We start from the raw sequence: 27,850 nt of genomic DNA, 5'->3' as shown, positions 1-27,850 counted from the left end.
AGGAGAATTGATGCCTTTGAGCTGTGGTGCTGGAGAAGAGTAATGAGGATACCATGGACTGCTAGGAAAACAAACAGATTCATCCTGGAGAGGGTCAAACTGGGCAGCTCCTTGGACGCAAGGATTCTGAGCCTCTGTCTAACTTTGGACATGTTGTAAGGAGGTCCTTGGAGAAGGACATGATGCTTGGCAGGGTGGAGGGACAGCGTAGGAGGGGAAGACCCTCTATGAGGTGGATTGATTCAGTGACTAGGGTAATCGGGATGGGCATGTCAGAGACAGTGCAATTGGCACAGGATAGAGCAGAGTTTAGGGCTGTTGTACACAGGGTCGCTATGAGTCACAAGCGACTCGATGGCACAGAACAACAACAACAACAACAACAGTTTGAAGGACAGTAGAGTAAAAAAAATAGAAAGATGAAAACTTCATTCTTGAGGGCTCTCTCATTCGGTTTCCCCAGTCAAAGCAAAGGACTAATTCTCATCCTTCAGTGATATTTTTAAAAATCAAATTATATAATATCCACAGGCAAATAATTTTATTCTTTATGATCAGACTGACTCCAGCATTGTTCTTTCTCAATTTCCAACTTCTCTGACTTTAGCTATCACTTCATGTAGTTGATATTCATGTGGCAGTCTGACCAGCCTTATTGCTCAGTTAGTCGCCTGCTGCCTCCAATTTGTTCCTGCAGTGTGCTTCCTTTATACTGCTCATTACTGACTCCATCGTTTCTACTCACTCAGGTCTGTTCACCTATTCATCTCAATCCTCTTGCGCTTCCTGCCTTGCTCATGCTACCTTTTAAATATAATGTCCCAGATTTACCCAGATGTGAAATATAAAGTCCAGAGAGGAGTCATGCTTATGTGAGACATTAGTATGCCCTTTTGTTTCTATGGACAGTTCAGTGCCATCTAGTTCAGTGGTGATGGGTGTTTTGGGGATTTTTTTTTTAAAAGAGAACAAACCCCAACAAGTTATCACTGGGATGATTCTAACTCAAGGTGACCCTACGTGTGCAAGGTACAGCTATTTGACAGGGTTGGCAGGGCTATGGCCTTTCAGAAGCAGACTGCCAATCCTGTCCTCCAAGATGGTTTTGCATAGCCTTAAACTGCCAATCTTTTGGTTAGTCATCCAGTACTTAACCCTTGGTAAAACACAGGGACTCCTTTAAGCATATAATCATTCTTGAAAAGGAATTTTCAGAAGAATCTTATCATGTGAAGTGGAAAAAGGTGAGGGAGGAAGCGGATTGAGGACACTTTGGAGGGACACATAACCCTGTGAGGACAGTAAGGAAGTAGGTTTTCAGTTGTTGTTGTTGTGAGATGCTATCAAGTTGACTACAGCTCATAATTCAATACTGAGAAACTTTGTCCTATCCTGTCTGTGCAATCTCAAATCTCTACACAATATCCAATCTCCACGTAGAGGCCTATTGTCACAGTTACTATGTCAATCTATCTCACTGAGGGTATTTCTCTCTTTCCCTAACAGTACACCTTTCCAAGCATGATGCCTTTTTCCAAGGACTGTGAGGCAAAATATGTAAGAAGGTTATAAGGGAGATGATAAACTCTATCTAGGTTTCTGACTTGTATGCTTGATTTAGATAAAATTCAAAGTAAAGTTTATTTCCATTATTTTATACTGAAGTAGATAATTAGGTCTCCTAGTTCACTATGGAAACAGGAGTGGCATCCACTTCCTAAACAACATGCCTCCGGAAACTCTACGAATTTTGATAATTGTCGATAGTTGTAGAGGGGCTTCAGGCCTTTTGTTCCATAGGGTTGCTATGAGTCATGCTCAACCCAAAGGCATTCAACAGCAAAAGTTCACTACACAGCTTTCTGCAAAACAAAACCACAAAGCTGAACATCTTTTTACAAAGTCAGATGTGGGCAAAGAAAAGGATTTTATCCTGGAGGCCGTAGTGTTCTTTAAGAAGAGATTAAATAAACCCGTGTTTAAACTTACTTCTTTAATATATATTGACTTACATCAGGGTTCTGTGCTATAAAACATGAGGTCATGTTCCAATCTTAAATCTGCCATCCCGCCCATTTGACCATTGACTAAGAACAAATAAAGTCAAACAGTAACACTGTGGTAGAAGTGGGCTTTCCATCTCTAAATCTCAACAGTTGTTCTTTGCCCATGTTTCTTAGCTTTTAGGATAGACAAAAGGAAATAAACGACTACATATCAGTACCAGCTGTGAGGTTGGTACTATCAAGGGAGCTACTATTTAGCATCTAAGTTTACCGTATCAAAACAAATCTAATAATGATGCAAAATGGCTTTTCATCAGGTTTTTGAAGCTGTAACTCTTAGCATGAGACGACTGCCCACCTTTCTCCCTCAGAGCTATTGGTGGATTTGAACTGCCAGAGACAAGTAGCCTTTTAATTACCATGGCAACATCCTAAACACTGTGCCACTGTAGTTTCTTAAGTTCACCACATAACATTTGGATGCCATCTAAAATAGGACAACATGTGCATGTTAGTTTTTCATCCATATACAAATGAAAAAGAACTAAGTTACAATTTGGTGGGTGAAGAGAGGTGATAAAGGACATGGGAGAGATCAAGCAGGGAGCTGAAAAGACGGGTGGGAATAGTCCAATGGTGATCAATTTTATAAAACATAATGAATGGGAATGATTGCATGAAACACAATTTGAATGAAGAATTAATGTGAAACACAATGTAGATGAACTTTGTAAGCAAACCAGTGTAAAATAACTTTTTTTAAAAAAAGAGCATAATCATCTGGTAGTAAATGATATCTTGTTCTAAAGCAACTATTTGTCGGTGTTTAAAAACTCATCTATACTCAAGGAAAATAGAAGGTAGTATGTTAACATTGTAAAATAATCACCTTTCTTAAAACTTAAAAAAATAAATATTGAGATGCTATATACAGGAAGAAAAATGAGAAACAGTATTACTATTAAGGGGGAATGGAGAGGCCTTGTAAAAGCAAGGGCAACAGAGACAAATTGATCCTACATCCAAGGAATACTTGCCATCATCTATTGTAAGCCTAAGACCCAGTATATGTCTTATAAATGTTAAAAGCACAGACTTTAGAAAGCTATGGGTTCATGGTTAACACTGTACCTAATTAGTAGCTGAGTGTCTTTGGGGTAATAACAGGCTCTAAGCTTTCGTTCCCTCCACTGGTAAACATGAAAACAATGCAGCATCTATCTCACGAGGCTGTTGTAAGATTAGACGAGACAATGCATAAGGTGTATTTAGGAAAATGCCTGGTACAGAGCAAAGCACTAACAACATGTTAACTCTCAGACAAATATTCGGTGTGTTTGGGTCAATACAAAAGCCGGAGGGATAATTGAAATGAAAGCAGGTATTATTTTGGAAAACTGCTTTGCTTTGCCTGGGTATTACTGAAATAGAAGCATACTATAAGACCTTAGAGGCACTCTAACGGAGTTAAGCAGGAAGTGACAATGTTGTTTGGCCCGATTTACAGCAGAACTTTGTTGTTAAAGCCCATTTTCCTCAACATGCTCCATATGAAGCATTTATTCACTCCGATAATGGATACAAATCCCTGCATTCAAATGTTTCTTGGAGTCAGAGATCAAGATGGAAATCCCCAGAATCACAGAGATTTGTGTCTATAAACTCGCTTATTATATTCACATTCAAGGTGCTTGGAAGGGATCGTAGCACCTTTTAAAGTAGAATCTTTTCATTACTTCTCCCTGTTGGGGTTGCAGCACATGCTGGGAGTGACCTCCAGAGATTCTACCAGCTGTACACAGAGAGCAAATTGAATCTGAAAGCTTTATTAGACAGGTTTGTCTTTCAGCTGGTGGGAGTGGATGCCAGACCACATTTGGGGCGGGAGGGGGGGGGCAGGAATTCTTAGGAAACTCGGTCCTGACCTTGGAAGCAAATCTCCAATCAAGGTGCACGAGTCATTTCTGAGTTATGTCTTGATTTTTGAAACCTCAAATGTGGGTTCAGGGACAAAAAGCGTCCTCTACCCTAAAGAAAGAAGAAACCATCCAGTTTTTCTCAGTCTTACCCCCACCCCGATTACGGCATTGAAATCTATGGGGGAGAGAATATTTTAAAAGTATTATATTTTAGGGCATTATGTTTATCGTAGGAGTACGCAATGAGGGTTGCAGAGTGGATTATATTTGGGGTTGGAGGTGGGGTTGGGGGAAGTGCGGGGGGATTGTGTACCAATGAGGGAGTTTTTCTTTTGATTTTCAAGGAGAGGAGGAAGGGGGGGGGGGGGGGGGGGGGGGGGGAGAAGGGTGCAACAATGAATGAATGGAACTCCAAAATCTCTCTAGATGTTCATTGAAATGAAAAATTAAATAAATTAAAATATTAAAAAAAGAAAGAAGAAATCAACCAGAACACAATTCTCTTTTGGCAGAACTTAATAAGCAAAAAGGTCTACCCTCAAATCATACAGTTTAAAAACTCTAATAATTGGTGAAACAGTTGTTCTAATGTCTTTTGATAGGAGATGTGAAGAGCTTTCCTTTCGTTCAAATTCACTGCTGTTGTTAGATCCTCTTAGCCAGCTCTACCTCATGGTGACCTTAGGTACAACAGAAAAACCTCCCCAATCCTGTGCTACCTTCACGCTCTCTACTGTGCTTAATCTACAGTGAACTACTAAAATTAAGCAACCCTCCAGAAAGTTCCAAGGCTTATGGGTATCTTATCATTAAATACTCCCCTGAAAACCAACCTCATTATTCCCTCAAGAATCTCCCTTCTTGTTTCCACAAGGACTTTATTAACTTTGAGATAACAGATGGTGGAATTTTAGCCGAAAAAGTTTCTTCCCCCCCCCAAGACCTGTATCTCTAGACTTCTGTGTATTCTGTGTGACTCGTTCTTCTGCATTGCTGTATAACCTTCAAAGAACCAGCTGTACAGTCTTCATCACAGGATTGTAAATAACACACACACCAAAAAAGGCACTTTGCGGTTGTTGCAGCAGTTTCTCTAGAATTTACTGTCTGCTTGCAAATGTCTCTCTTTCTCTCTCATCCTTAATACATAGTTGATCTTTTTAACTGTTAAAAGTTTATTCTTTTTGAACAGAGCATTGCAGAAAGCCTATTTATATATTCGCTCCATAAATTTGTTTGAGGAGTAAGCATAAAGTGGGGAAACAGTAATGACATTGGAGACTGGCTAATTTTACTTTCACATTGTCTCCTAATTTTCTAGCGGCACATTCTTAAGGTCCTGCTCTTAGCTGTTGGGAAGCAATGGTTTTTGTTTCTTTTGGTGGGGGGGGGGATCGTTGTGATAATTATCCCAGAAGCAAGAAAATAAGATATAGTACTGATCACTTTTTCCTCCTCTGTTTATATTGCAATTCAGATACTGTTGGTGTTATGTGCTATCGAGTTGCCTGCAATTCATAGTGACTCTGTGTCCATTAGATCTGAACCCTGCCTTATTCTGTGCCAATCTCATAATCTACAACAGACCTAATCCCATTTCTCCAGTCATTGAGTCAATCCATATCATCCTGGATCCTGCCTGCGATGTCCCTCCACCCTTCCAAGCATGATGCCTTTCTCCAAGGCTGTCAACGATTTCATTTAAATATTAAAGTTGCTGAAGTGAATCTACAATAAACTCAGCATGGGTTGGCAACATCTTGGATAAGGAGGTTAAGACACACTTTCCTAAACACTGGACAAGACAGGATAGATGTGAAGAGGAAGAGAGTGTGTTAGGAAATAGAACAAAAGTTCTCAAAATGGGTGTCATGGCATAGCCAAGAATGGGCAGAACATATGAAGAGACTCTTCAAAGAACATATTCTGATGGCCAAGAACTAGATGAAGAAATGTGCAATATCGTTAGCTACTAGAGAAATGCAAATAAAAGCAACAGTGAGATATCATCACACCCCAGCCACATAAGCAAATTTCAAGAGGACAACAAATAAATGCTGGTGAGGATGTGGAGAGGCCAGGACCTTCACACATTGCTGATGGGAGTGCAAAATAATACAACCACTAGGAAGGCAGTCTGGTGTTTCCTCCGAAGACTGAAAAGAGAAAAGCCATTCAACTCAGCTATCCCACTAGTAGGACTCTACCCCAAAGGAAACAGAGACGACAGACAAACAGAAATATGCATATCTATGGTTATTGTGGCATTATCACAATAAAAAAGAGTTGGAAGCAGCCCAAATGTCCATTGCCAAACAAATTGATATAAAGAAACTGTGGTACACCCAGACAATGGAGTATTTATTATGCAGTATTGAAAAACAATGACGATTTCTAGAAACACTATACAACCAGGGTGAATCTAGAGAATATTATGCTGGGTGAATTAACTCAGTCACAAAGAGACAAATGCAGTATATTATTGTAATAAAACCAAGAGGATTGCAGGGGAGTGAGAACAGGAGATTGGGAGGACAGGAAGAGAATGGATAGATAAGAACATGATGACATAGGAATAGGTGAAGAGAAAGTAATTCTGAAGAGAAGGTGTGATAAGGCAGTATGAGTAATGCAACTAACAAGCTGTCTTTATAACATGATAAAGCTGACTTAGGTGATCCCACCATAAAATAATGGGAGTTTTTCATTTAGCAAAAAAGTAATGACTGAACAACTAGTATGTGCTAGTTACTGAAGAAGATCTGGGGATATGTGTGTAAACAAAAAAGAAACGGGATTTTCATGGAGATTATAGTCTATCAGGAAATGAGTGTCCAAGAAAAACCACAAATGATTTAATTGTCACTGTAATGATGAAGATGTGAAGGAGGAAACTGATGCTTTAAGAACCTGTAATGGGAAGCTCAGTGCACTGACAGTTCAGTGACATCTTCCATGGGGGAAACTCTATGTTCGAATATTGGTGAATGAACTTTATGCACAGATACTACTTATCTGTCAGTAGAGACACCCACACTGCTCTAATAATTAAGGGATTTGAGTAGAGCTTTCACTGTAAGATGACTACGGAATAAAGGTCCTGGGATCCACTACTTAAAATCAACCAATGAAAACCCTGTAGCTAACAAGGTTCTGATCCATAACCAATCATAGGGCTGGGGAAGGATAAGGCATTATTCTGTTCCACTGTGAGTGGCTCGCCATGATTTGTGGGCTGTTTTCACCGGCAGCTAACAACTAGTATCCCTGAGGCAGGAAAGAAAAGGAATAGAAAGAAGTGACAAGCTCTAGTGGGAAGGGTAGATAGGTAAGCATCCTGCAGGACCTTGTGGGCTATTTAAAGGGTCTGGAGCTTTGTTCTGAAAGCAATGGGAAACCACTGAGGAATGATGATAGGATGAGCTTAGGCATTTGGGAGCTACGTCTTAGTAAAATGTGTTTTCATTTGAAATGGAATGACAAGGAGATGAATTAAATCAGTGACAAGACATACATCAAGGTAAACAGGGATGCTGGCTTGGTTCAGGGTGATGACAGAGGAAAAGGAGATAGATGAAATGTTTGAAAAAATTAGTGAACAGGCCTTGTGATTAATTGGATGAGGAAAGCACAGGATAAAGAGGTGACCAGGATTGCTTACTGGTGTTAATTAGGGTGTTGCCATTTCCTGAAATGTAAGAGGAGGAGAAGTGATGTGGTAGGGTATGAACTGGGAGTAGAGGCTGAGCTGGATAAATCAAGAGTTCAAGGTTGGGCATTCGATGTGTGAGAAGTCTGACGTGCAAATGCTGAGAGAATTTCTTTTTTATTTCATGCATTCTACTGAATTAGTTCTAATCAGTATTTCGTTCACCTACGACTCTTTGCAAGTTTGCAAAATTCAGGTTGGTTTTATGGTTTTATCTTACTAGATTGTGAGGCAGCATTTGAAACAGTTCATCAATTCCTTCTCCTTAATTGACTTTCTTCATGTAGTTTCCAGGTAAGGGCACAGTCTTGATTTGTCTTCTCCTTCACTTTATCATACTACCTACCTCTTATGACCAGGTCAATCAAGGACTCTACTTTTGTATCTCTTTCCTATTTTCACTCACTTCTTGGATTTTTAACTAGAAAAGTCTCCTGTCTCATCAATATGCTATGTACGTTTTTGGGGGGAGGGGCACAAAAATACAATCATAGGCATTAAAGTTTAAAATCAGATGCACTTGACATGAGAAAGGCTGCTGTTTGTCATGGAGCCCTAGCACGTTTTGGTTCTTAGCATAGGCTCAGATGCCATGTGATTCTTTCTGACTAGTACCTGCTATGTGGGAGTTTAACTGAAAGTGGATTACAAGCAATGAGTGACTCTAGGAGGGGTTGTTCACCTGTAGGTCTTGAACAGAGAGCCAGGGGGCTGGCCTTGGACTACTTTTAGTAATTCCCATAAGTTATGATTCAGACCACCATGTAGACTATCTGTATAAGCAGTGCTCTGGATATAGCCCCTATTAAACCTAACAATAAAATAACACAAAAATAAAATAGGGAGCTCTGGTGGCCTGGTGGCAAGAAGCGATGCTTCAATCCCAAAGGCATGCAGTTCGAATCCACCAGCTGCTCCTCAGGAGAAGGATGGGCAATTTCCTCCCATGTGATGAACTGTTTCTGAAAACCTGCTGGAGGGTCAGCTATGAATCAGTTCTCACTCAACGGTACACAACAACAATAACACCACCACAATATATAGTAACACTACCTTTTCAGTACATTCAGACCAAAAGCTTCATCACATTTTATCATTTCCCACGTCAAATCTATGAACAATCCTGTTGACTCTAGTTTAGGAGTTCTGTTCAAGTGTCTGCAGCATGTTGTGGAGCTAATCAAAAGGCTGCATGTCTCCAGTGTTCAAATCTACTAGCACTACTGAGAGAGAAATATGGGCAGACTCCTCCAGTAAAAAAAAAAATTATAGCTTTGAAAACCCAATGGAGAGTCAAAATAAATCCATATCTACTCAGTGGCAATAATTTTGAGTTTTGAGCTCCTAATGGGCACCCATGGTGGACAGTGTTGGCTGGAGCTTCCCGACTAAATCAAGCCTGGAAGCAGGAGCGGCATCCACTTCCTAAATGGCTTGCCTCTGGAAACTCTATGTACGAACAGTGCTCAGGCTGTTCGTTCATAGGGTCGCTATGAGTTGTCTACGACTCGATGGCATTAAACAACAACAACATTCTGGACAAAACTGCTGTCACTTCTCAACTGTATCATTGTATCTATTATTTCCTAACTGGTCCCCAAGCTTCCTTTCCTGCTCCCTTCCCAGTTCGTCCTTAGAACATACTATATATAACATTACTGGACTAAAAAGTCCTTACTGAGTCTTCATCTCACTCAGAGTGAAATATGAAGATGTTCTGATGGTCTTTAAGGTACTCCACAATCTTACACCACCTACTGTTCTTTCTCCTCACTTATTGTGCTCTAACTCTACAGACCATTTTTCAGATTCCTTGGAGAAGGACATGATGCTGGGAAGGGTGGATGGTCAGCGAACGTGAGAAAGACCCTCAACCAGATGGATTGATACGGTGACTGCTGCGATGGGCTCTTGTGTGTCAGGAAGCATGAAGATGGCGCAGGATAGAAGAGGGTTCAGATCTGTTCTCAGGGTCACCATGAGTCGTACTCAACCAGACAGCACCTAACAACAACAGACATACTCCCATCTCAGTGCCCCTGTGCCTTCTTGAAATGCTGCAACCCAGAACATTCTTCCAGCATTTCCTGCATGACCAAATTTAGGTCTTTTCATTCACTTTATCTTTTCAGGAACATTGTGTCTGTAAGCCTCATAATCCATCCTCATATTCTTTACCCTCCTCCTTGGTTTATTTCTTTTTCTATTACAGCCATCATTTTATAACAACCAAGTATATTATATCTATTTATTTACTTTATTGTTTTGTCTCACCAAAATGTTTGCTCCATAAAAGCAGAGATTTTTATCTGCTTTCCTCCCCTTTTACTGTTATATTTCTGAATTAAAGTGTGAATCTGGAATGCAGAAGAGTGCAGTGGATTTCAAGTAAAAACATTGAAAAATTTCAATATATAGATGGTACTTGAAACCATGTGAGTGGATGAGATAACCTAAAAGATTAAAGAATGAGTGGAGGAAATAGCTCTACAAAACTTTAGACATATTTAAGTCAGATATAGAAGGTTAAATTAGCCAGGAAGATTGATAAAAAGAAGCCAGGAAGGTGAGAGAAAAAAAAAATCAGAGTGTGATGTTACATATTAAAAGATAGAGAAGAAACATTTCAAAAATGATTCTGTTTTTAAAAAAATGAATGCTGTTAAGAATTCAATAAAGTAAAGGTGGAAAAGTTTGCTAGTCCTTTCAAGAATATTTTTTTTTGCTTTGAATATTTTGGTTGAAACCATGTGTTTTCAGTAATGACATTTTTAATGAAATGGGAGGAAATGAGGTAGTATAGATTTTTATACACTTTGTGTAATACATTTGTTCCAAGGGGTCTCTGGTACTGGGGTTGTTGGGATAAAGCCCAGTGTTTCAGATTCATGTAGTTACACAGGCTCTCGCTAGATGTCAGCATTCACTTTAAGTGGGATAGGCACTTCCCACTCAACCCCAGAGGCAGAAAATGCAAGTGGGTCACAATGTAATTTGGACACAGATATATTTCTGGCTCTGGAACATTTTCAGTGGAACAATGGAGGGATATAACCTAGCAGCAACAAAGAGGGGGAAATGGAGACAGGAAATAATTATTTCTAAAAGACTTGCTATGAGTCAGAGGAGAGAGGTAAGTCAGTGTCTTGACTATGTGGCAGAGGTAGTTTCTAGGATGGGAGAACCACAAAACTGAAATCATGTAAGCAAAGTTAAGGTTTTTGTATATTGGAAAGGAAACCTCTTGGGATGTTCCAATACAGAGGGCCATAAACTAGCAAGGTTAAAATGTGGCAGAGAAATATTGGGTCCTTAACTGATGTCATATGTCTATTACAACTATATTGCCCCTATAGGACAGAGTAGCACTACTCTATACTGCCCCAAGGTTATAACTTTTACATAAGCAGACATCTTTCTTCAGTGGAGTACCACTTCTCTAACCATTGCACCACCAGGGATCTTTTAGGTGTTGATAATAATTCAGTAATTCAATACACGTTATTATATAGGGAGTTTTGGTGGCCTAGTTCTAAGTAGCAGTGCTGCCAACCCAAAAGCATATAGTTTGAATCCACGAGCTCATCCATGGGAAAAAGATGGGCAATCACCATCTTTTGGTCACATGATTTACAGCCTCTAAAAACCTGCTGGAGGGTCAGATATGTACGGGTCAGATCCAACTCAATGGCATGTTACAACAATTTATTCATTTTAGGGAATTCTGGTGGCACCACCCATAGGGTGCTCTGCTGCTAACCCAGAGGTTGAGAATCTCTCCTAGTTCAAAACCACCAGTGGCTTTGAGGGAGAAAGATCACAGGAGGAAATCTCCTGCTATGAAATGTATAGCCTGAAAACCTCACAGGAAGGTCAGCAATAATTTGGTTCCAACGTGTCAGCAGTGAGTTTGAGTTTATAGGATTGGGTTCAATTCTGAAGTCCTCTACAGGAAAAGCTCACTTGAGAGGGTAGAAAGAGGATCTCAAAGATTTGCAAAAAGAGCTCATGTGTTAAAAGAGGCTAGGAGATTAACTTGGTTTATCCTAGAGACTTCAGAGGTGTAAAAAATATTGTCTCAATGTAAAGTGAAAAGAATTTTTTTTTCTTGCACATACTATGTGTATGTCATCAGGATGGCCAGTTCCTGGAGATGGACATCATCCCTGGAAAAGTGAATGTTCAGCAAAAGACAGGAAGAGCCTAAATGGGATGGATTTTCACAGTGATTGGAACCACCAGCTTAAGCACAGCAGGGATTGGAAGGATGGCCCAGCATCATGCAGGGTTTCTATCTGCAACGTATAAGGTTATATAAATTGGAGCTGACATAATGGCATCTAACACCAAGAATATAAAAAATTAATTTGGATAATATAGTATCATTGGGATTATTGTTAAAACATGGCTTCCCTAGCCATTGGCTTTGACTTTTACTACATGGCTGGGTGGGAGTCTGAAGTAGGGTGCATATAAACTAAATCATCATGGAGTTTGGTCAGTTTCCCTACCCCATTGAGTTTTAACTGAGCAGGTTTAGCAACAGAAGATGAGAATCTTACTAGGAATCAGAGAATGTAGATTGTGTTCTTTGGGGCCAGAAATTCATGCACCTTCAAACCAGGACTTACATGAGAGCAGAAGCAACCTCAGTGGAAAACCACAGGCAGGAAACAGTGCTGCCTTGGGAATGCTGCCCCACGGAGCCAGAGCTGGGGCCTTCAGCCAAGACTGTTAGAGGACTGCCAAGAGCTACCAGCATTGGCAGGACTAGGTAGATTTAGTAACACTGACCTAAACTGTGTGGCTGAAGGTCAAAGGGCCTGTCACCACTCCTGAAAAGCTGTCTTCACTCAGCAATTATATCCTGTTGTCAACTTGAAATGAAATCCATTACCCCTTTCCTAGTAAATCCCTTAACTGTGAGTGTGGTTCTGTGTGGCTATTGCAATGAATTTTGAATCTAGTAGTGGAACAGTTAAATTGCTGTTAATAGAAATAGGTGCAGGAATGTGAAGGTCGTGTCTGACCTTATGGGAATTGGTTTGATATTGTGGATGTTGCTAATAGGGACTGTTTGCCTTTTTGTGAAGTTAATAGAGGTTGGATGTCACTAACTTCATGCGGAGACTTGGCTTTGAGAGTTGAACACATGTCTTAGGTGTAATAACCACAGTAGTGTTCTCTACTTGTGTTGCTGTTATATGCTGTCTAGTCAACTAAGACTCACGACGACCCTATGGACAAGAGCTCTAAGTCTTTGTGCAATCCTGTGCCATTCGCATCATCTCCAACACAATTGAGTCCATTGTTATAGTCACCCAGTCAATTCATCTCGTTGAGGATCTTCCTCTCCCACACTGACCCTCTACATTTCTAAACATGTTGTCCTTCTCTGAGGACACGCCCCCAATATGTGAGATGGAATGTCACTATCCTTGCCTTCAAGGAGAACACAGCTTTCATTTTCTCTAGGATAGGCTGGTTTGTTCTCTTGGTAGTCCGAGGGATATTTAATATTCTTCCCCAACATCATGAGTTGTGAGCACCGACAGAAAAGAGAGAAGGTAGTTAACTTTCTATGATTGTTTCTTAGAGAAACTTTTTTCCTGGACATAGTGAGAAAGGATGAATGACCTTGCAAAGTCCTTTTAGACCGTAACCTACAACTTATGTGCAAAACTGCTACAATTTTCTTTTTGCTAACTTCTTTCTTTGCGGACAGAGCTATATTCAATTTTGAAATGGTTAAATGAAATTTAAAGAAATATTAGGAATTCTGCTGTGTGCTGTGGGGCACCTAGTTTCATAAATTTGTTTACCACTCCGAGGGAGAAAAATGAAGCAGTCTATTTCTGTAAAGCTATATAGCCTTAGAAAACATAAGGAGCTGTTCTACTTTATCCTATGCAGTCACTGTGAGCCAGAGACTCACTTGACAACAGTGGATAATCTCCGTTGACAAAAAAAAAAATTCAACCTTTTCAAGGAACTGTTTTTTCATTAGAAGGAGTTATGTGAGAAGGTCAAGAGAATTTTACTATACCCATCCCTTTATTTCTGTTAAAATGCTTGGCATAGATAATTGAAAAATCTTCAGTGATTATAGTGATCAGGATATTCAACCACTGAGAGATATATATATATATATCAGTGTGTGTGTGTGAGAGAGAGAGAAAGAAAGAAAGAATATGAATACAAATGTGTGACTTCCAGGAATGCTTCCAACAAGCATTAGAAATGATGGATTAGTGTTTCTTTTCCTTTGCCAGTTCAGGCCCCAGAGCACAGCCCTAACCGGAGATGGTAACCAAGCAATAAAACTGCCAAAAGGTTGAGAGAGAGAGAGAGAAGAAAAGGAACTTCATCATCACAAAATGTATAATTAACATCTAAATACTCAAGGCTTTTCACAATCTGTCACTGTCTCAGATATTAACAATGACACCTCTGTTGAGCCTTTCCTGTTAACCGGAGAACACTGTTAAAGAACTTGGCGTGGGATAACCCACTGCTTACATAGAAAGACTTCCTTCTGGTCAAAGTGAGCAATAGAGTAGCCTTCTTAGTCAGCATTTTCCATTGTCACTTTCCTTTTTAAAGTGTGATATGTTCCATTAAATTGCAAGCACCTTTACCTCACTAACTCACACACAAAGAACTGCAGTTGAATTTTTGCTTCCAAGAGTGAGAGGATCTTTGTAGTTATTCAGCCTTTGAACTATCTTGGGGAAGGTCTAAAGTTGACTTCTGATTCTGCAATCTTGATTTACTTGTTGTTGCTATGAATCATCTAGTCAGAACTAACTCAGAGTTGACACTTCCCCCAAACCTCCCATCTCCAGTGGGTTTTGAAAGGCAGTAAATCTCATGGGAGGAGACTTTCCATCTTTCTTCTTTGGAATAGCTGGTAAATTCAAACCACATGCCTTTGGGTTGGCGGTACAAGCTTCATGTTTTTTAGTATAGAATCTTAACTCTGTGGAATTAGGTATTTGGGAAAGTTTTCAATGCTTAGAAACCAGTCTAGTCATAACCCAGAGATTTTCAGTAGAGAATTTTTATGTTAATGAGGCAGAAGAAGATTTGAACCATCTGATATTGATCTCAGTGACTAAGGATGGTAGAAAAAGAATTGATGCCTTTGAGTTATGGTGCTGGAGAAGAGCACTGAACCTACTACAGACTGTACAAAAACCTAGAAGGTCTGTCCTGGCAATGGTGAAATCAAGCTGTTCCTTGGAGGCAAGGATTTTGAAGCTCCATCTCACATACTCTGGCCATGTTGCCAGGAGGGACCAGTCATTGGTGAAGGACATCATGCTTCAAAGGGTTCAGGGACAGTGCAGAAGAGGAAGATCCTGGATTGACACAGAGACTGGGGTAATGGGGATAGCTGTGCCAGAGATACTGAAATTGGCTCAGTCAGGATCAGGCAGAGTTCAGAGCTATTGTACATGAAGTCATTGAGTCGCAAGTGACTCCACAGTACATAACAACAACAGTATAGTCTATAGAGAGTTGAATTGCTAGCATTTCAAGAGAGACTGTACCTCTCTAATGGTTCAAAGGGGAGAAAGATGGGCAATCTCCTGCCATGTGATCTCCAGCTTTGGAATCTCAATGGAGGGTCATCTATGAGATAGTCTGACTTCAGGACAATGGATGAGTGAGTGATAATGATTCACAAAGAGCTCTAGTGGCATATCCGTAACATGAGTCCCTGCTAACCAACAAAGTCTGTGTGCCTCCAGCGGTTTGAATCTCCACGTTTTTCTCAGGAAGATAGGAAAACTCCTCCCATTAGTATTTACAGCCTTGGAAAACTGGTGGAGGGTTGCTGTGAGATATAATCAACTTGATGGTATTGAACCTGGAATTAGAGGTACTGGTTTAGATTGTCCTGTAAGTTTAACCGTGGAAGAACTGACAGTAGCTGAGACAGGAAAGAATGCTCTCATTCCTGAGAACAATGGAGACCCAAGAAAGGGAGACAAGAAGGAGACAGAAGTTATTCACTACTTCCTTCATTCCTTTTCTCATAACCGTGAAGATTTTGCTACATGAAGGCTACGGATACAATCAACGGTTTTCTTAAAATTTAAAACTAACAAAAATAAATGGTAGTAAGCCACTATTACACCTAAACTCCAACTAACCTCACACTTCTATCAAATTGTCTAGATATTTAAAGTCTTATTGAAATGGCTTTGAAATGTCTTATTCAACACGCGATGAATGAAATTAAAATAATGGGGTATATTAACCCTCTTTATGAGTGTTTGATGTGTAATTTGAAAATAACTCTCTAAAATTAGAATATGTTACAGCTTCAGTATGGTACACTTACTTATTAATAGCATATGTTGTGGAATCATGGAGGTCTATCTTTGAATGCAAATTCTACCCCATACTAACTTTTTAACCCTGGAAAAATTATTTAAGCTCTCCATCTTCTTAGTTACAAGATGAGAATGACAACAACATAACATATTTAAAAGGTTTCAAGTACCTTTATCTCACTAACTCGTACAAAAGGCGTAACTACAGCATTCTTTCCAAGACCTATTGCCTTAATTAAGTTGATTCAGAAATACAATATGACCTACAACCAGGAAGGAATAAAATGGACAAATTAGACCTTCTAAGAATCAAATCCCTATGTACATCAAAAAACTTCTCCAACAGGGTAAGAATAGAACTCGCAGACTGAGAAAAAAATATTTGGCAATGATATATTTGATAAGGGACTTACAGCTAAAATTTATAGACTAATCTAGCATCTCAAGGAAAAAGTAAACAACACAGTCACAAAATGGGCGCAGGATATGAATAGACACTTCATCAGAGAAGAAATTCAGGTGGAAAACAAACACATGAAGAAATGTTCAAAATCCCTAGCTCTAAGAGATACAAATCAAAACAATTATGAGATACCATCTCACCCCAGCAACAATACAAAAAGTTCAACAAACAACAAATGCTGGTGAGGTTGTGGAGAGATTAGAACCCTTAATCACTGTTGGTGGGAGTGTAAAAGGTACAACTATTATATGGAAAGCGGTCTAGTGCTTTCTCGAAAAGTTGGAAATAGAAATACCATTTGATCCAACAGCTCCTCTACTGGGAATATACCCTAAAGAAACCAGAGATGCTGCTCAAACAGATGTATGCTCACACCCATGTTTACTGCTGCATTATTCACAATAGCAAAGATATGGAAGCAACCCCAGTGCTTATCAGCAAACAAATGAATAGAAAATCTATGGTACATCCACACAATGAACTACTGCACAGCTTTGAAAAACAATGGAATAGTAAAACTTTACTCAAGATGGAGAAGCCTTGAGGACACTATGCTAAATGAAATATCTCAGTCACAAAAGGACAAATACTGTACAACACCACTGTTATAAAATGCGGCAGACATGGGTGTGGTTGGGGAAGAGTTTAAAAAAGAGTGAATAGATAGTGAACACTGCATTAGAACAGATGAGGGGAAGAACTGTCCAAAATGCCTCTGGAAACTCTATGAACTTTGAGAAACAATGATAGTTATGGAGAGGCTTCGGATCTTTTGTTCACAGGGACGCTATGAGTCATGTTCAACTCTATGGCAATCAAGAACAACCGTTCAGGGTGGACTATGGTGTGGGGAGTATAGAAAGTGTGCAACATGAATTTAAAAAAGTTTAAGTTTCTATCTATGGATAAAAAAAAAATCAGTATGAGCTAGGAATTTAAGGACAAATAGTGGTATAGGGACATATTTCCAGAAATGGCAACTTAAGATGTGCCACAACTTTTCTATTTTTATCATGATTTGAGCAAGACTTTACAAAGCAAATTGGTTTTACATCCAACTATTAATGCGCATTTTTGTGACATTAATCTCAATGCCCACAATATAACTGCATTCTTCCCATTTCTTCCGTGTGATTCTTGTTTCCATCAATCTTTCTAACTTATCTTTCCATACTTTTGAGTGCTAGCACTGAACAAATGCTGCCCTTTTGATTGAATGTGGATGGTTATTCTGAGGAGTGAGTGCCTCCCTGATGTTACTGGTCACCTCATAGGCCTATCCATTGTTTTGAGAAATATTAAGCTATGGGGACGAGTTTTGTCTCAGTTTCAAAGACTGAGTAAGGGCTATAGTCTTGAGGTTTCCATCGGTCTCTACAACACCAGTTAGCTTGGCCTTTTCAGGTTTTTAGTTTGGGCCCACATTTTTTACCCATGCTCACCAGGAACTTAAACTGTGATCCCTTTTACAGTGGTCGGTAGTGGTTAACCTAGTTGGAATCAACATTTCAATGGCTGATTTTTTTGAAAGTAAGCAGCCAAGCTTTTTATCAAGGGACCTCTGGGTAAATGGGAACGACCAAAACTTTCAGCTATCATATCAGCTAAGCATGTTAGAATAGACATGGACTCCATGGAAGCTGGTTTGGATATCAGAAAACTGTTCAGAGGAGTAAAGAAATGAGACAGCAATGAGAAGAAAGCCTATGCAGGGTTTGCTGATCAACTGCTAGATTAACACTGTGAATATCTGGGGTCAACTCACTGGATACTTCTGGGTATCCAGTTTACCTCTGAATTACTCTAAGATACGAGATATGTGACTATTTCCCACCTCCTCCTGTCCATTAAATCTGTGGTGGCGTAGTTCACAGTTGCACTGCTGACCCAAAGGCCTTGCATCTCTGCCAATTTAAATCCACTAGTGGCTCCACAGGGAAAAAAAGATAGGCAATCTCTTTCCATTGTGATTTTTTTCTCCTTTTTTTAAATTTTTTTTAATTTAGGTTATTTTTCATTTCAATGAACATCTACAGAGATTTTGGGATTCCATTCATTCATTGTTGCACCTTCTCCCCGCACAAACCCCTCCCCCCCTTTGCTCCTCTCCTTGAAAAGCAAAAGAAAAACTCCCTCATTGGTACACAATCCCCCCCCCGCACCTCCCCAAACCCCACCCCCTAGCCCCAAATATAATCCACTCTACAACCCTCATTGCATACTCCTACGATAAAAATAATGCCTTAAAATATAATACTTTTAGACTATTCTCTCCCCCATAGACTTCAATGCCATAAACATATTTCATCCAGTTTTTCTCAGCCTGAGGAGGACTATTTATAGGCAAAGGAGGATCAGCTATGAGTTGAAACTGACTTGAAGGCAGTGAGTGAATGGACCTTGTGTTAGTGCTTGAAGGCTATTCCAGGGATATTTCCTTGCCAGCGCCTCTAGTCTGCTGTGCAAGTGGGCAAGTTCTTCCTGTGCCAAGAGAAGCCCCCATGTACCTGCAGTTAGAAGCCTCAGGGCTTATAGAAATGAATGCTGGGAGAGTATGCGCAGGGCAATCACAGCCAAATCCCGAGCCTCCAGTCCTATTTTTGTAAATGATGTGTTATTGGAACACAGCCACAGCCATTCATTTATGCATTGTCTATGGTGCCTTTCAAGATCTGATGACAGAGCTGACTGCATGGCCTACAAAATGGAGAATATTTAATATCTTGCCCTTTACAGAAAGAGTGTGCCAATCTCTTACCTAGTTGGTTGCAGAACTGATATTAGAATTCAGGCTTCCTGACCTCTAATGCAATGCTTTCCTAATTACACTTGAGACTTGCTCTCTCTAAAATTAATTACAGAAGGAGAGGGTTTTTACCAATGTTTAATCAACTAGAAACCTCTATTAACTGGCACTTTTATATGTCCATACATAATGGTCATACATTTCCTATTATCACCCGGAGACATTTGGAAAACTCAACCATCCTCCTGATTTAGAGCCTTCACATTAAGTATTTTCTATATGTGATTTCTTTCCAAAATGTTAAATTGGGCATCATGGAAAGTGAATGTTCCCAAGCCTAGCAGCTTGTGGATAAGAAAGGATTCACATTGACATTTACAACCAGATTTGCTGGCTTTTTGCCTCCATCTGCCCATGCAGGCCTTCTGATGCATGTAAAGTTCTAAGAGTTTCTAAGAGTCTCCAGGAGAGCTTCATATAAACAGGAGGACAGTGGCAGTTCAGTGGTAGAAGTCTCACCATCCACATAGCAGTCCCAGGTTTTATACCTGGCCAATGCACTTCAGGCACAGACACTACTTGTCTGTCAACAGAGGCTTTCATACTGTCAGGATGCTGAGTAAGTTTTAGTGGAATTTGCAAACCAACATAAACTAGGAAGAAAGGCCTGGGTATCTGCTTCTGGAAAATCAGTCAATGAGAACCTTATGGATCATGGCAGTCTGATTCTCAGTCATGAGGATGGTACAGGACTCGGCAGCATTATGTTTGCCTTAACATTGTACACTGATGCTAGTTTAAAGACTAAGGTGCACCTGATCCGTGCCACAGTGTTTGCAATTAATTTGCCATCCATCTAAAAGTTGGACCATGACTAAGGATGACAGAGGAATCAATGTCTTTGAGTTGTGGTACTGGAGAAGAGCACTGAATAGCCCAAGGGCTGCCAAGAGAACAAACAGGTCATCCTGGAGAAAGTGAAACCCGGGAAAGGATGGAGAAAACTCCACCTCACATACTTTGGGCATGTTGTAGAGGAGGGACTAGGCCTTAGAGAAGGGCATCATGCTTGGAAAAGTGCGAGGTCAGTGAAAGAGAGGAAGATGCTCAATGAGATGGCTTGACACAGTAACAATGGGTTCCAACAAGTGTGTTGGAAATGGCGAGGACAGCACAGGATAGGGCAAGGTTCAGGACCATTGTTCATAAGGTCACTATGAGTCATAGTTGACTCAACCGCACCAAACAACAGTAGCATTATGTATGCTTTCATCATGAGTTACGAGCCAACTTGATGTATCTAACCTACTTGGAATGTTGCCCTAAACCTTATACCATTATGCCATCCGATGAAGCCCAATCTAGTCTACTGCAAGAGAAGAGACTTTATGAAGAAGCAAAAGAGTCAGATCTTAGATATTTCACGATAGCTGTGAAAGTTAAGTATCACTTAGCAAGACAGTCAATAGGTGAAAATGATATGTGTTTTGTTGTATGCAATTGGGTCAGAGGCAACTCATCGCTGACCCTCCAGTGTATTATCAGTGGCTGTGAATAATATTGGAGTAGATTGTCCATCTTTCTCCCACAGAGCAGCTGGTAGATTCAAACCTCCTGAAATTAGGGTTGGCAGCGCAACTTCTTACTACTAGGCCATTAGAGTTCCCTGAAGAAAATCAAGAGCACTTATTTAACTAGATTATGATGTCAGTGATAGTCTCAGTTCAGAGTTCTATAATTCTAAAATATTCAAATCAAGTAAATTCATGCCTTCCACCCCTTAAGTGAAAGAGACACAGTAACATTCTATATCACTTTTCCTTATATTCATCCAAAGTTGAATTAAATAGAATTAACTATTGGCCTACTGCATCCCTATCTGAGATTTCCGTTAGGTTCTTGGGTAGAGAGATAATGTAAGCCACAGGAGGAAAAAGAAATCCAAACAAAAGAAAACAGAGACTTTGGAGAATGACACACTTGGATTTGAATCTTGGCTCAGCTTCTTCCCAGCTGTATGGCCTTAATCTTGCTATTCCCCTTCTCTTCTCTCTTTTTCATTAAAAAATTGATGTAACTGTATGTAATTTACAATTATTTTGAGAAAATAAATGGATAGGTAAAAGCAGCTAGCAGAAATTCAATAAATATGCATTATAATGTAGTCTAAATTATAGTGTTATAAAATAATAATCACATAGTCACTTTCTAAATTACATTTTTTCTTTTAAAATTGTATTAATTTTGGATAAACTTCATGTGAGAGTAAACAAAAAAAACCCATATATGCACACAGAAGCACACACATACTTAACTCCTTTAGAGCTTTAGTGGCAAAGAGTTGTGCCGCCAACCCAAAGGCAGGCAGTTTGACTCCACCAGCTGGATCCATGGGAGAAAGATGGGCAATCTCCTCTGACGAAATTTATAGCTTGTCAAAACCCACTGGAAGATCAGCTATGATTTGGTTCTGATTCAAGGTCACATAACAAGAACAACAATTACGTATTTCTTTTTACTTTTGTAAATCAGAAAATTCACAATTTTCATAAATAATCCATAAGTTTGATCATAAATCCACCACTCTAAAAAAAGTTTCTTACAAGAAATCATAGGGTCGCACAATGTGATAGGTGGAGGGATGGGTGGGTTAAGGAAATGGGAAAGAGTGAGTGTGAAGAAAATGTATACAAATTTTGTCCTTATGCAACTCAGTGCACTTAGCATAATGCTCTCCATTCCCTCCCAAGTAAGATAGTGATTTCCAAGATCATTGCTCCTGTGAACTTTGTAAGTAAACCAGTATACAATAAAATTTTTATAGAAAAAAATTGCTCTTTTTCCCCTTCAACATTTTTCTCATTCTCCCCCACCCACTTATTGTTCAGTTCTCTATCAGTCTCCTACAGAAGTTTAAAGGCCCTTGCTTTGGAGAAAAATATTCTCTCCCCAACAATTCTTCTCCATCTCTTGCTCTGACCCCCATCAGCTATAACCAGTATCTTAGAGCACAGAGCCGTCAGAGCACCCTTCTACTGATAGCTCTGTGGAAGGCAGAGAAAGAGCAAGGAGATGAGATTGTCAGATGAAGAAGGAGGCAGTAGGGCAGGACGTAGGGAAGATGGCTCTCTCTCACTTCTACTCATCCCCTCACTACCTGGTCTAGTCTCCAAGGTCTCCTACATCTTACTCCATCTTTTTCCTGCTTCAGGGTCTTTGCACTGGCTGTTAATTCTCTGTCTGGAATACTTTCCCCCAGATGCACTCTCTCATGTGCTTGCCTTTCTTATCAGATAGCCTCTTAACAGAAAAGCCCCAGGCCACAAACTCTGGACAGTAATGTCCTCCTCTCCACTTCCTTTCCCTCTTTTCCTGCTTTATTGTTCTAACTGCATGTTCTGGGGTTCAAACCCACCAGCGACTCCACAAGAGATAGCCTGGTGATCACTCATGTGCCTTATAGCCTCCAAAAACCTGCTGGAGGGCCTGCTATGAGTCAGTTCCAAACTCAAGGCAATAAAAGAACTCTAATTGCATGTCTCTAACATTCTCCCTCATGCACAGCAATCACTCGGGATGTCTATTAGCATGCACATTGTCATTCAGTGGAGCCAGGATGGGCTCTGAGAGTTTACCTTCCCAGCATACCCCTGGAAGGAGTCAGTCTGTGAACTACACTCTATAGCACTTACCAACACTGAGACTGTACGTGTAATTTTACCCCCCCCTTTTATTTGTTTATTGTTGTTCTCTTCAGGTAGAATAGATGTTTCACAAAAGCAAAGCCTTTCTCTTACTCTGTGCTGTATCCTCAACAAAATGCGTGGAAGTCAGTTAAGTAATAATTTCTTAAGTGGATTCACGATATAGGATGCTAGAATATAGTACCGGAGTTTGGAAAGTATTTTTCCCTTCTTACATTTTTGCACATTATGGATTAAATAGATTTCTGAGGGCTGCCATTTGAAGCCACACCACCAGGTATAAAGTGGCTACCGTGTAGAAAATGAGTGAGTGGGCAACAAGCCTGTAAATTCAGAGTCCAACGCAGCTAGCAACTGGGAACACAATCAACTATCAACTGGAACACAATCCCTTCATGGAGCCAGGCAGTCAGAGGCAGACCACGCCAGGACTAGCCAGAGAACAAACACCCATAAATGATTATACAGGGCCAAACTATGTGTATGTGCTGAGGAGGCCAAAAATTACAGCTCATAAAGAGAAATAAGCCTGACATAATTAGCTAAATAGAAACCCTGACATGGCAATTTTAGTGTCCCAGATTGACAAAAAAAATTTAATAATGCTTGCACATCTTTTTCAAGTCTCTAATGTCATTAAGTCTAACTCTGATGACTGCTCAGAAGCCCCACAAGGCACAAGGGGCAACGGTCCCCAGGTAGTGCGACCTCTTTTAACTACATCAGTACCCACGTCTTCTGTAGACTCCTTGTACATGACCCTGCTATGATTCTTCCAGCTCAATATATTCCTACTTGAGAGAAAATAAAGGAAATTTTCAAAGATACTCTTCCCATGAAAAACTAGTGACCAAGATCTACCATTTTAATCATTTGATCTTTGAAAAGGAGACGAGGTAAAACACCCCAAGATGTTTCCAGTTCTACCTAAATACAGAATTAAGACAGCCAAGAAGTTGTCTCTGGCTTCATTCCTTGCTGAGTCCAGGCCCTGTGTGAACACCACTAGGAGACCTTCCGAACATTTCTTATCCAACACATGAACACAAAGGGAAAGAAAATGGAAAATGTGCAGTACAGAGCAAAGTGAAAACACAGCTAGACGAAGAACCATTTCTACCCCAACTCAGACTGTGCTCGCTCGTCACAGTGCATCGTTCTTTATCTCGAACCAAAAATGGAAGAGCCCTAAGAAATTGTCCTCTAGGAGGACATAGAGAAGGGTTGTGAAGGACATTTATGTTTTTGAGACTTGTTTTTCACTTCTTATTTTGCTTTTGGGTAAATCTTACAGAGAAAATAGGTTTTCCACTCAGTAATTCACACACATTTTGTATGGTGACGTTGACTGCGAGCCTCACGTGGGATAGCCCTCTTCCTCCCCCTTTACTGTGTTTATTGTTTTAGTTCGTCCTTTTCTGGTCTTTCGTGCCTTCTGAGTTTTATCCATGGGCGAATGCTGTCAAAAATGATCTCACATGGCTGCTTGTAAGGAATGTATACACCCCTCTTGTGATTGTTTACTTCAGAGGCCTGTCTACTATTTAACTGGAAGTTAAGCCGTAGAGATTAATTCTGTTCTAAGCTTAAAGAATTTCAGTGATTTTCAAAATAGGCTTATTAGAAGCCTGTTGCCTAAGTGATGGAATACTGGTTGAGATGGGCTCCTCATGAATTTAGTGTTAGTGTATATTATAGCATACTGTCCTGATTCTTCTTTCAGGGCTAATGCACCCACCCTCTATTGCTGAATAGGATGCTCTGGTGGCAGACTGCACTGACAACCCAAAGGTATGGAGTTCGAATCCACCAGCCACTCTGTCCAAGAAAGATGGTCAATTTCCTTCCATATGATTTTCAGCCTCTGAAAACCCTCTGAAGGGTCAGCTATGAATCGGTTCAACCCTAGGACACAGAACAACAACAGTTGCTGCATACTGACTGTTGATAGTATCCTTCATTGAGGGTTAGTTTAAACCAAACAAGTAGCAAGCAAAGAAGGCCACTACCATGGAGCAATTTCTGATTGCCAGCAACCCTCCATTGCTTTTCTGACATTGTAAATCCTGATGCAAGGAAAGTGTCCATCTTTCTTTGCACCACTTCCAGGGAGCATTCAATGACTAGTTGATTCAGGGATACAAAGGCAAGGCCTTCAGTCTTCCACTCCAGACAACTCTGCAGAGCTAGCCCGGCTTGGAAACCTAAACCAAGAATCTTCTAAGGTTCCTACTAATGCTAACTTCATGTGTCTCAGCGTGGAACTGTGCTCAGTAGGATTTTCAATGGCTACCTTTTCTGAAAGCTGATTGTCAGGCCTTTCTTCCAATGTACCCCTTGATGGATTCCAACTGTCAAATGTTCAGTTAGCACCCAAGCATGTTAACCCAGGGACTCGTGGCCTAACTCTAGGGCTCCTCTAAGATGTGCTTAGGCCTCTGTTGTAATCAGTGAGATGTCAGTCTCTCCCTCACTCTCTCCTTACACGCCTTTCTTCCATGTCATTGTATCCCCAAAGGACATGATTCTATATTCCTTGGTCATACAACACTGTGGACCAGACTCTGCTTCCAATAAAACTAAGATGTTTTTGCAGGATGAGCAGTACAAAGGTCTATGCAAGAGGTGACATACCAGTTATGTCTCTCATCAAATGGCTCCAGCGTAAGAAAGAGAATGTCATGCAAGGTACTTACTGGCCCCAATAGCGTGTAGTCCAGGAGCTAGGCCGGGCCGCTTTGCTCTCAGCTCTTGAAGTAAATGGTTTACTGCCTTCCAGTCAGAGCTCAGGTCTTCCAACTTCCTCTTTAACAGAAAAGCACACATGTTACTTATTTGATTATGACCTCAAAGATAACTCAATTCATGAAATTATTAATTCACTTTGCAAGCCCATTATTGTATTTCCACTCTATTTTATTTCCAAATTAATTTTTTTTTCCTGGGTAGAAGTCCTTTCAGAGGGATTATAATTATTTCAGTCAACAGCCCTACAAATATTTATTGATCACTTGCTGCATGCAGTCTTCTGCTCTGGGCAGAGTTTCACTGAAAGGAAGTGGAGCACAAGAATCAGGGAAAGGAAAAGAAATGAGAAGACCCTCTTAGCAACTGGCATCATTCTTAAATAGTAGCCAGTGGGGCTGTGTTCTAGTATCACGCAAAGGACTTAGACCGATAATATAAGAACGCTTTCAAGGGAAGGGCTTTGGTGAATATGAGGACATGCTGTCCACAGAACATTTCTGGGAAGGCTTGCTTGTCCCAGGTTATGGAAATGCTACCAGTGCACAGCTTTCTGTTGTCAGTCCCTCCAGGGACATCCTCAAGTACAGAGAGCGGCTTCCTTATTTAAGGACATGCCCTTCCCAAGGCAAGTCTTCACAGAATGACTAATCAGGGTGCAGGTATAATGCTCTTGTTGTTATATGCCGTCAAGTCACCTGCGACTCATAGAGACCCTATATACAAAAGCTCTGAAGCGTGCCCTGTCCTTAGCCAGTCTTACTGACTCCGATACACCTACCCCCATTGTCCTAGTTACTATATGAATCCATCTCATCTGGGGTCTTCCTCTCCTGCGCTGTCCCTCCACCATTCTGCGCATGATGTCCAAGGACCAATCTCTCCTGACCACATGCCCAAAGTATGTGAGACGGAACTTCAAAATCCTACCCTCCAAGACAGAACTATTTGTTCCCTTTCTATGTTCATGGTATGTTCAAGACTCTTCTCCAGCACCACAACTCAAAGGCATCATTTCAGTTTGGCTCTAAGCAGGACAACTTTGCCATTTCAGCAACAATACTCCTGTAGAATCAGATAAGTCTCGTGGAGTCTCCTTCAGAGTTGAATTTTACCCTGTCCACGGCTCTCCTGCCTCGCTCTAGGTGTTGACCCCAAGGAAAACTCTCATAAATATTGTGCAGAATATTCTGTCGGGAGTCGAACTGCTAACCCAGATGTAGGGCCTCTCTGGTGGTTCAAACCCAGCAGTGGCTCCAAGGACGAGAGATAAGTAGTCTCCTCTCCTGTGATTTTCCTCTGAAGACCCACTGGAGAGTCAGGTATGAGTTTGTTCCGACTCTACAGCAATTTCAAACTCTACCTCACAGAACCCCTCCTGTCACAGGGGCACACATATTGTCATTGTTGTTGTATACCATCGAGTCAAAACTGACCCGTAGCTGACCCTCTAGCTTGTTTTCAGAGGCAATACAGTGCACAGGAGGAGACAGCCCATCTTTCTCCTACAGAGCAGCTGGTGGATTTGAACTATGTACCTTCTCCAGTGGCAGCAAAATTCCTTAACAGTACACTACCAGAGTTCTCTTAGCAATTTTATTTTCAGTTCCTGAGGTAATAATAAGGTCCTATAGAATGGGTGGAGAATCACTACCTGAACAATGAAGTTAATACAGTGGAAGGTAGAGGCTGAATATCTGTATGAGTTTCTACTTGGAAGAAAGATATTCCACGACCATCAGGAGACTGAGGAAAAAATAGTGACTCCTCAGTCCATAAAAAACTCTTGTCTTCCCTTTTTTGAGTGTAGGATTGTGGTTTTTAGGTTTTGCATTTGGAGCTATCTATTAAGTCAAGGACTGAATCTGCCAGACTTTCTCGAGTTAGATATGGCCCGTGGTGTGAGAGTAAATGCCAACTGGCTCTCTTGGGGAGAAAACAAAACACACTAAAAAACCCAAACCATCAATGAAACAACTCAATTTTAGTGTTTTTCAATTTCTATGGCATTTGTTTATATAATCATATCACAGAAGCCAAGAAAAGCTTAAGATACAAACTGTCAGATCATGGGTTGGACAATGGAAGATATTTTTCTGAAGGGACTTGGTAGATGAGAAGGATTATCCTGGTGGAGGGTGGAGCTGGGAAGCAAGTGGGTAATGGCACTGGGTTAAGGGTGGGGTCAACACTTTAACTAACGCTTACCCCCACAA

At 40.5% G+C, this 27,850-nt stretch overlaps 1 protein-coding gene across 1 annotated transcript in view; it reads right to left on the bottom strand.

Moving 5' to 3' along the window:
- Positions 1-27,850, bottom strand: part of DMD (dystrophin) — a 1,058,866-nt gene that overhangs the window by 966,867 nt on the left and 64,149 nt on the right. Inside the window, exon 3 of the mRNA XM_006881772.1 lies at positions 25,586-25,694. The gene's annotated coding sequence lies outside the window, so the exon portion shown is untranslated. The remainder of the gene's footprint in view (positions 1-25,585; positions 25,695-27,850) is intronic.

The sequence above is a fragment of the Elephantulus edwardii genome, unplaced genomic scaffold, assembly GCF_000299155.1.
Source record: "Elephantulus edwardii isolate Elephantulus edwardi_28Jun2011 unplaced genomic scaffold, EleEdw1.0 scaffold00016, whole genome shotgun sequence".
Taxonomy (NCBI): domain Eukaryota; kingdom Metazoa; phylum Chordata; class Mammalia; order Macroscelidea; family Macroscelididae; genus Elephantulus; species Elephantulus edwardii.
Note: the sequence above shows the minus strand (reverse complement) of the source record. Positions and strands in the feature narration are given on the sequence as shown.